Source organism: Cupressus sempervirens, chromosome 4 (assembly GCF_028749045.1).
Source record: "Cupressus sempervirens isolate cs-2001-9-10 chromosome 4, ASM2874904v1, whole genome shotgun sequence".
NCBI lineage: Eukaryota > Viridiplantae > Streptophyta > Pinopsida > Cupressales > Cupressaceae > Cupressus > Cupressus sempervirens.
The window spans coordinates 898,227,248-898,238,057 of NC_143121.1; positions in this window are offsets into that span (position 1 = coordinate 898,227,248).

Below are 10,810 nucleotides of genomic sequence, written 5' to 3' on the forward strand. Positions count from 1 at the left end.
AGCAAAAACACCATTGCAATACAACTATGGAAGCCTTCAAAGCCACATCAAAAACTGAGCAATCCATGTGAACAAGCATGAATCCAAACATCCCATGCCATGCTTCCAACCTTCACAAATGCTCCCTTGGCTAACCTATCAAGCCTTGTCCTACTCAATTCTTGACTTTTGCCTTTCTATCTTCTCACACAATAACTACCATTGTGGCTACTTATATAATTGCAAGTCCCACAAAACCACCAAGTGGTATTACATAAACCATGTGCTACCTAACCCATTGAACCCAAATTTAATATTAAAATTTTAATTCTTTTCCCCAATATTAAATAATTACACGAAATGTTATCACAATGTTACAATACAACTTATCAAGTATATCCCATGAAAATATTTACATGTTGCACATTCATCTAGGTGCAACATTACATAATAAAATAAAATAATACAATATAAAAATATTATGCAATGTGTGCAACACCCATTATCTCAACAATCTCCTACTTGTTAGATACACTACATAGGGTCAATCTGTAGCCACACAAATGAACAAGGTAATAATCCCTCCCAACACATCCACCATCATAGATCAAAGTACACCATTGCTTGATCTTGGTACCCACAAAAAAATCAAAGTATCCAGCATCTGAAACATGAATGATCTCACCTCCTATTATGCCACTACCACCAGACATACATATAAGCCATCCAAAGAGAAAGCTACCCAAGCTATCACATTAGAAGATCATAAAATCCTATGCCAACTAAAATACCAAGCACAAATATTGATTCAAAGGTAATCACATGTATCTATAGTTGTCAAAACATCCATAGCTGAAATAGCACCCATAACAAGTGCCAATCAATCCACCTATCCATACCTCTAAAGGTATACCAAATAAATCTCTTATCATCAATGTATGCAACCTGTAATCATGAGCCTCAAGAGCAATACCTGCCATATATATACCAAGAAGCTCCCATTGTGAAAAATAATGTCAAAACCATAACCAATCCACTCACAATATCTCAAAGAAGTGAATCCATGTAGTTTCAAGGACATACACAACGCATAAACCAATAACCTACAAGATAAAATCTCATAAAAGATCTCCAATAGTCTCCCAAGCTCTCCACAACCAATAGAGTAAAGAGATAAAGGAATAACTATGCCATCTCTCAAATGACATACATGAGAAAAAACCAATGATCACATTCTCTAACCAATCTCAAATCTAGTGTAAGTGAAATTGAACATCCAAGAAGATAACCAATCCCAAAGAGAAACCATGCAAATCATAACCTGTATCATGTCTTTTTACACACACCTCTAGATGTAAAATGTTCAAGTATGATCTCCTCCATAAAACCCCAACAAAGAAGTTGCATCAACACCAAAACCATACCATATAACTAATCATGGATGTAAGCCTCTCACAAGAAGATCAGACTCATAAACCATTCCTAATCTAAGGAATATGGCCAATACAAAACCATCTCCCAAGCTCAACTATCATAACAACATATTCAAATAGAGATTAAAAAAAATGCTAAACCATGCTAAACCATCTCTCAAATGAACCCTTTAGAACTAACTCATATACCATAGCTCAAGAACCATATCCATGAAAGATAAGCATAAACATAATGCACCTGAGAGAAAGAATGAGCTATACCTCTCAAGTATCAAACTACTAAGTAGGCCAAGAGTGAGGAATGAAAATTCTCATCAAGATATCCAAGTCTCCAACCAAGACTCATCTAAGAAAAATCTCACCTCAAGTCCATATCAGGTGAATGCCCCTTGAACTCTGTTGCTAAAACAAAATAACTATCCCAACAAATAATTCTCTAATCCAAGATAAATCAATATCACCATTGTCTCTAAGTATCCATGAGCACATATAACCAATCAATCCATCCTAACTCCAAATGAAGCATACAATATCATGAAGTATCTAGCTTATGATCAATGTACTCAATACCAATAAACTAAACCAAAATCAATGTCAAATTTCTAACCATGGCCTCAAGAACATAAACATGACAACATGATCTAAACATCTCAACCAAAGAGATAACATGCTCCATATGAACATACAATAACATGTCAAAACTCTAAATTTGTATCAAGAGTATATCATGACATAAAAATAAAACCATCCTTACACCAATGATAACATGTCAAATGAAAGCATAAACCACACCTTTACCAAGAACCCCATTAGTCCTCAAGATGCAACCATCTCTACACACCACAAAGAAAATCATATGCACATACCATGAAGAACCATCTCCACACACCATGAAGATAACCAAGAACCCCATGAGTCCTCAAGATATAATCATATTCACACACCATGAAGATAATAAGTGCACAATGCAAATGCCAAAGGAGCTTCTATAGCATCAAGATATAAGACAAACCTCCAACATCTACAAACACTCAATAAATATATCAATACCAATAATTCCCACTCAACCATAGTACCAAGTCACCTATGGCATCATGAATTACATCTCTTAAATTTATAACCTCCAGGTCTACACTCACACAACCAAAGTGTCATTACCAAGTGAAACCAAGATCTTCAAACCCAAGAAGATACAAATCAAATTAGGAGCTAATCCTGCACTATCACCCCATCACTATCACAAGGTCCCATTAAACCTTGTATCTAAGCTATCCATGACATCATGATGAAAAACTGTCTTCTAATCATGAAAATTAACCAAGGCATCAAACCATCAAATAACTCAAAATACACATCATGAGCTCCTCAAAGGAAACCAAATAACCATGATCCTTGCCTAAGAAGATATACCACCATAACCAAATTAGGAATCCAAACCAATGAACATCAAAGATGTACCTATATATCTAATAATGTCATGCCAAAAGAAATTGCATCATGATCACATCTATGAATTGAGCATCTAACTCTCAAAGTGGCCAACCTATCAGCATAAAATAGTCAACCACAATCCTCCACCATAACTATAGTATCCCTTCCACATGAAGAAAAATTAAAAAATCATGTGACTTAGGGCATAGCCAACCCTAATCCAAGACACCAATATGAATATGGACCAATAATGAAAGATCAATGGGCAAATACAACACATATCAAAGCCATAAATGCAACCTATAAGTATAGACCACTTACAACACTCCACAAATTGTAGACCCAACAAATCATCGTACATATCCAAATCAAACATTGATAACCATATCATCATGAGACCAATCTAAAATATGAACCAAGTATACAATGACATAAAATCTTAAATCTCCAAAATATACAATGTCATAAGCTCACAATGCTACCATAGTCAATACATACCATAAACTATTTAGGTTAATGTATCACCAAATAAACCATGCCAAACCTACACCAAATTTGAACCAATGTGTAGAGCTCTCCAAGAGCTTTTTGTTGACTACTCAAAGTCCAAAATCTGACTCTGTATGCCCAAGTTATGCCCTAATCCGTACTCAAAATAAATAACATCTAACTTTTAGGCTCTTAAAACCTAAGAAAATATCAAAATCATAGAACCAAACCTATACCAAGTTGTAGTTCTCTAAATTATCTTTCCAACACCTATAATAATTCTAAAATTTGATATCCTGAAAGAAAGTTATGATCATTTTACTAAGATAGTCTTTTTACTATTTTCACTTCGAATTTTTTTTTTGTGACAAAAATTTTGACGGGATTAAATTTGTCGACCATCATGGGCTGAAACTAAAAAACTTTTTCATTTTCTCTAAACATGGCCAAACTAGGGCATATTATACATCAAAATTTATGGAAATGTCGATCCGGATCCAATGGCGAGGTTTATTTTTACCCAGGAGATCATTTTTACAAGCTCTCCCTAAAACCCTCATTTAAAGGAACCATCCAAAAAGATCTATTTGACCAACAATTTCACATGCCCAAAATCTACCAACATCCCATCATAACATCAAACCCAAAACCATCAAATCTATAATAAACAATGCATATATCTTGCCCTTTCTTTTATCCTCTCATACATTCCTATGGATTCAATCTAGGGTTACAATAATAAAACCATAGCTCTGATACCACTTGTAAGGAAACTTACAAGAAAGAATGTAACCATTTCTACATAACCCATAATAGATCTAAAATAAATATGCAATTAAAATCTACATGAAAGAGAATAGTAAACATACCCACAAATTTGTGACACAAGATATGCCCTGGGAAATCCTCATTGAGGGAAAAAAAATTTAGCCTCCAAAAGCATCCATAACCATGTATTATTTAGCAAAAACACCATTGCAATACAACCATGGAAGCCTTCAAAGACACATCAACAACTAAGTAATCCATGTGAACAAGCATGAATCCACACATCCCATGCCATGCTTCCAACCTTCACAAATGCTCCTTTGGCTAACCTATCAAGCCTTGCCCCACTCGACTTGTGCCTTTTGCCTTTATATCTTCTCAAACAACAACTACCCTTGTGGCTTCTTATATAGTAGCAAGTCTCACAAAACCACCAAGTGGTAGTACATAAACCATGTACTACCTAACCCATTGACCCCACATTTAATTTTAAAATTTTAATTATTTTTTCCAATATTAAATATTTACATAAAATATTATCACAATGTTACAATATAACCCATCAAGTATATCCCATGGGAATCTTTACATGTTGCACATTCATCTAGGTGCAACAATATATAATAAAATAAAATAATACAATATAACAATATTATGCAATGTGTGCAACACTCATTATCTCAACAATTATGCCACTTACTTATCATGAAATGATAATGAAGGGATAAGGAACCCTTGAGAGAATAAAGAGAAATAAAATCCAATAAATGCCTTAAATGAGAGATTTTATTATAATAAAGATGTACTTACAAAAATAATATTGAACTTGGGATGTTAATACCTATGTAACACAATAAAGGCATACAAGAGAGAACATCAAATTATAAGAGAATGAAATTTTATAAAAGGATATTAGAAAAGAGAAAAGAAGAAGAATCACAGTATACCTCCCAAAGTGGTTTTAATTTATACTAGATGTGCAATTTCAAGAAAACATCATATTGTACTTGTGATGTCAGTTTGCAAGCAATCATGATAAATGAATACAAGAAAATATGTCATCATATAATAGGAAAACAAGTCAAAAAAGGGAGAAAATACATCCTAGGATATATAAATAAAGAAAAAATAAGGCCTTGCCCCCGAAGTGAGGAAACAAGTGGAATGAATATTATGTTGCTTACATAGTAGGCCAAAACACTCCAAAAAGACATGCTAATAATGTCACATGTATAGGAGAAAAACAATAGGGATGTGGGTGTATGAAGTAAAATTATCATTAAATAGATACCATTCAAAATTGCAAGTCATATGAAACATAATATAAGCAATAAATTGAAAAGAAGGATGAAGCATAGATAAAGAAGATCTCTTAGGTTTAATTAGACATAAATGTAAAGATAATCTTTCAATATGAATATACTCAACAAATAAGGGTGTTGGATGGAAAAAGTCAAGAATGGATAATTTTGGTATGGAATCTAGGGTTTTTCAATCTTTAAGAGATGAGAAACTACTGATAGAGTCAATGTGAGTATGATCCTTGGGATCTAATGATAGATTTATAGAAGGTATATCAATTAAATGCATAGAAAGAGGTTGATCGTGTAAACATGTATCATGAGGAAGAGAATAATCCATGTCTTTTTAGTAAGGGATCATCCCAAATTGGAGAATCATCCAAGGAAGGAGGAAATAACACATTAGAATCAAAATTTTCTTGAGGAAAATAGTAGTAAATGTTATAATCCAAGGGATCATCCCAAATAGTAGCACTATCAAGGTTAGGAGCATCACGAATCATTAAAGGTTGATAAAAATTGTTTGTCAAAAGATGAGCCTCAATAAAAAGAACATATTGAAGCATCATCATATGCATAAAATGTAATGTCTTGAATATCATGAATTCAATTTCAAAATAAAAATAACAATATCATTGACAAGGAATGCAATAACTATGAAGAATATTCAATCTAAGAATGAACTAGATGCAATTTTTTTTTAATTTTTAAAATATAAATATATGAAATGCAATATATATGAAAATAGTGTAAATGGAAAAGGAGATATAAATACCACAAATTCAAGAAATATCATATAGATTAGATCTAGATACACCCATAAAACACTTAAATTAAAGAAGGAAATAAAGGACAAAAAATATCTAACTCTAGAATCCACAAGAATATGGAAAAGATGTTGGGTTTATCAAAAGAAGGCAAACACCCAATATAAAAAATCTAACTACAAAAAAGAAAAGAGGGTAAGAAAATGAGTTTTCCAACATGTTTAGGTAGAAAAGGAAGAGAATTAAATAGGGTTGTAGTTTTCCACTCTTGTAGGACACTAAGACGTTAAAATGTTTATGAAAGGGAAAGAGGGAAATTTCCAAATATGATTCAACTTATGATCCTAATTAGATTAGCTAGAACCCAAAGGAACAAGGGTGCCAATACTAAATTAGAGTTATAAACATACTCTTTTCATTTTGATAGGATAATGTGAATGTGAAATTGAACCAATTTCTTCAACAATGTAAATCTAGATGCTATCAGTATACAATTACTGTTGGAATTCACAAGTGGGAAGATATACTTCTAAGGGGGGGGGGGGGTGTGAATTAGAAGAAACAATATTTAACCTCTAAAACTTTTTAGCTAAAATCATTCACATGCATCTAATTCATCTAATAAACATGAAAGTAAAGCATGAATGAAAATAGATAACACAAGATTTTGGTAACCCAGAAACCCTCCAAAAATGAGAAGGTAAAACTAGGGTGGGGATGACACCTACAAAGTATCACTGCAACAATATGTAACTATTTAAGGTTACAAATTTTGACCACTTCCAATGGTCTGCCTTGTGAAAGGCCTATCCTATTAAAGACTTTACACCCTATTAAAAGCAACCTGGTTAAAGGATTTACAAACACTCACTTGGAATGTTACCCTGTTAAAGGATTTAGCACCTTGTTTAAAGGCTTACAAAAAGGCTATTAAACCAACCTATCCTCATGGGATTTTCATTCCTAATACAATGGCTAGAGAGTATTAGAAAGTCTTGACCTGATGACTTTACCATCTTCAATTGCTAATTCTAGATCCTTGTTCTTGTCTGTTTGTTTTGATCCTTCCTTGATCTGATATGTCTCTCCTCAAAATTCTAATTGCTCTAGTCTGATCAATTGAATTTTGCAATATTGCTCTTCCTTCTAAGTCTTTAAACACCCCTCTAAACTTCACTATAATTCACCCATACGCTTCTCACATACATACACAAAATGGGATTTTTGTCCTCCTTTTAAAGGCTTCAAAGACTTAGGGTTAGGTATGAATCTACGATCAATATTCATTCTTCATTTCCCACTCAATTCTTTCACTTTTCTTATTGGTTTCATGGTTTATCCATTTTTCTTATTGGCTACTTGCTGATTTCATAAGGAAAGTAAAAGATTCGATCTTCTCTTCAAGATCCTTTGAGATTCATCCTTAGTCGGCTCAAAAAAATGGTTTATATCCGAGTTTGTGAAGGCACAAACTCATATGTTGATTCTGTGTTACTCAACACTTACTAATTGCTAATGATTGACACATATAGGAATTCTATCTCACTCAGCTCCTATAGTAATTTTTTTTCACTCAACATCTATACTTTGCTTGGCACCTATAGTGATTCAGCATCACTTATCACTCGGCACATGATACTTGCTCAGCACCTAAAGTTCACTTGGAACCTATTGAATTTCTAGCTTGACACATACTATAGCTTTGCATTTGTATTATACTCAGCATCAACTTGAGAATTGGTTAATTTTATTGACACTCAATTGTCAAAACCAATATGAGACTAACAATCTACCCCTTTGACATGAGTGAAAAAAATACTTAACTTAGCTTTATGAATCTGATCTCTATGAGTATAATATGTATCCTGTTTGGCATATATACAAAAATTCAAAACTTGTTCAAAAATTTGTAGAAGACTATATACCTTCAAATCTTGCAACTCCCTCTGAGTTGATGTGCCATTTCTGTATCCAAAATTCTTTAAGCTAAATTTGTCTCATGCTGACGTATCCGATACTCTTTTCCTTATCCGCTCTGTGTTTGGTCTGTATTTTCTCTATTTGTACTTCCCCTTTGTTTCTTCTCTATGTCTACTCCCCCTTTCACACATCTCCTCATTACTTCCTCAAAATTTTGATTATCTCCCCTTTACATGAATATCTCCCCCTTTGGATATTCTTTGTTATCTCCATCAAGAAATGTATTTATCTCCCCCATGTTTATATCTCCCCCCTTTTTTGACACTTATGTCAAAGGGTACTAAGAATGAATAGATATTTGGCCAAAAATGTTTTATTTACCTCCATTATCATCTTTAGAGAAGCATACCAATTGTCTAAGGAAATTTCCAGTGCTTTGAGCTGGATGGTTGTCTATGTTGCAAGATGTACAAGGCCTTCTAAGGTAGAAAGATTTGGGTCTTTTTTCAAAACATTTTCTACATAGGCCATTTCCTTATGTGATACTTCCAGATGTGGGGTAATAGCAGACTAAATCTATATTAATTTTTCCTTAACATTGACCTCTTCTACTGTCAATATAGCTAACTCCTTCTGAGTGTGAAGAATTGTGGCAATATGCTTCTCACTTTGAGTTGGATCCTTAGGTAACCGTGTGCTAGATATCTTAAGGTTCCTCTTCAAGCTCAGTATTCTTTAGCTAGTCTCTTGTGTGAAATATGACGAATCACATAGTTTAGATTATAATGAGTATATGTTCTCAAGTATTGTTTTAACTTTCTCAACCTTCTTAGATAGTTCCACTTGTGATAGTGCTATCTCACTGGATATTTTCTCATTAACTTTTATTTGAAACTTCTTTTTAGACCATTCTAATAATTTGACATTAGTTTCAAGGTCTTTATTCTATACCTGGTCCACAATGTTGGATAGTTGCTCCATGATGGGCTTTTTTTCATCAAGTATTTGCAAGTTGAATGCATTAAGGAATATTTCTTTGATTTCTACCAATGATTTCTTTTGTCTATACTCATTTTTGAGTATCTCCTGCTTCTTCTCCCTCTCAAGTGCCTCTTGCACTTCATTAATTTGTGCCAAATTTATTGTCTTATACTCATAACTTGGTATGACTATTTTATCATCAAGTGTAGGGTCTCCATAGTGAAGTACTCTTGCTACCTTGGTGGAGCTCGAGCTTGGTATAGAGACGTTTAGTGGTACTGCATCAGTGTTGAGCTGCTTGGTAGGAGTCCCCAAGGTAGAAAAATTAACCAATGTCTATATTGCCTCTTGCTCTCTTTCCTTGGGGGTTTTCTCCTTTTCCTTATCTTCTCCACTTCTGCCTTGATCAATGACAATGCTTTGAGGAGGTGCACCTTGGCTTTTTGTTGTAGGAACATCTTGTCCTATCTGCTCCTTTATTGGCTCCTCAATAGTTGTTGTTGCTATTATTGTGGGATCATCCTTAGTAGTTGTGTCTTGTGTTGCTTTCTCTTTTGGTTGATCATTTATAGCTATGGGAGGTTTTGAAGGTGGTTCTTGTGTGTTCACCTTCTCCTTACTAATTTTAGCTACAACTTTTTGCAACTCTTCTACACTCACCAAAATAGGATTTATGCATTGCAATGTTGTTTGGTGAAGGATATTTTTGAGATCCTCTATAGTAAGTAGATTGATGTTCTAACCTAAGGTAGCAAGAATATCCTTGACAATTACAGTTTTTGCAGGTGTTGTATGTGGATGACTTGGTGGTGGCAATGGGGTGTCTTGGACACTCTGTTCTTGCTATTGCTCCTCAGTTGTTGCCTCGTCACCTTTATGTGTCTCTTTCTCCACTATTACCTCTTCTTTTTCTTTCTCTCCTACCTCTTATTTTTCATTTTCCTCTTCTTCTTCATCATTTCTTCCCTCAAAGGGATTTTCCTACCCTTCTTTTATTGTTTTCAACCCATAAATCAATTTCCACATTTATGTGGATTTCTTTACAACATCTTCAATTTTATTTTGTAAAATATTGAAGGCTCTATATTTGGGTGCAAATTTGCTCCCATGTTTCTTACTAGCCTTACTTATTTGAACTTTAGTTAGGTTAGGCATCACATGAGCCAATGTTGACTCCCTTATTTCCTTTTCCATATTAAGGAAGTAATGTCATCTATTCTCTACAATGGAGCTTAGCTCCTTAGGCATAGAATTGTCTAATTCAAGTGGGGTAGTCTTGAACTTGGCCATCATAGTGTAGATATACTCTTCCACTATGTTTTGTTCTTCTCTTTACAATTTATTAAAATCAATTCCTTTTAATCTAGTCAAATCTGCATTATCTTTAATGTTATCATAAATATTTTTCAAATTAGATTTGGTAGAATGTCTCACCAATCAGAATTGATCATTGTCAGATTCTAACTTTTCTTCATCTGACTCTAGGGGTGCAACATATTTTATTCTTTTCTTTTGTTCTACACACCCTCCTTACTCTATATTTTTTTGTTTCCCCTATTCCTTTTCCACTTGTGTTGTTGCCCTTGTGTTTGCCCTTGTAGTTGGATTGGCTAGGCTCAACTTTGTTACTTTCTTCTTCCCCTTGGGTTATGCAGTAGGCTATTTTTGTGCCTTTCTCTTCTTAGGCTTTGGATTTTGTGGTTCCTTATTGGCACCTTCCTCTTCTACATCCTCACCCATG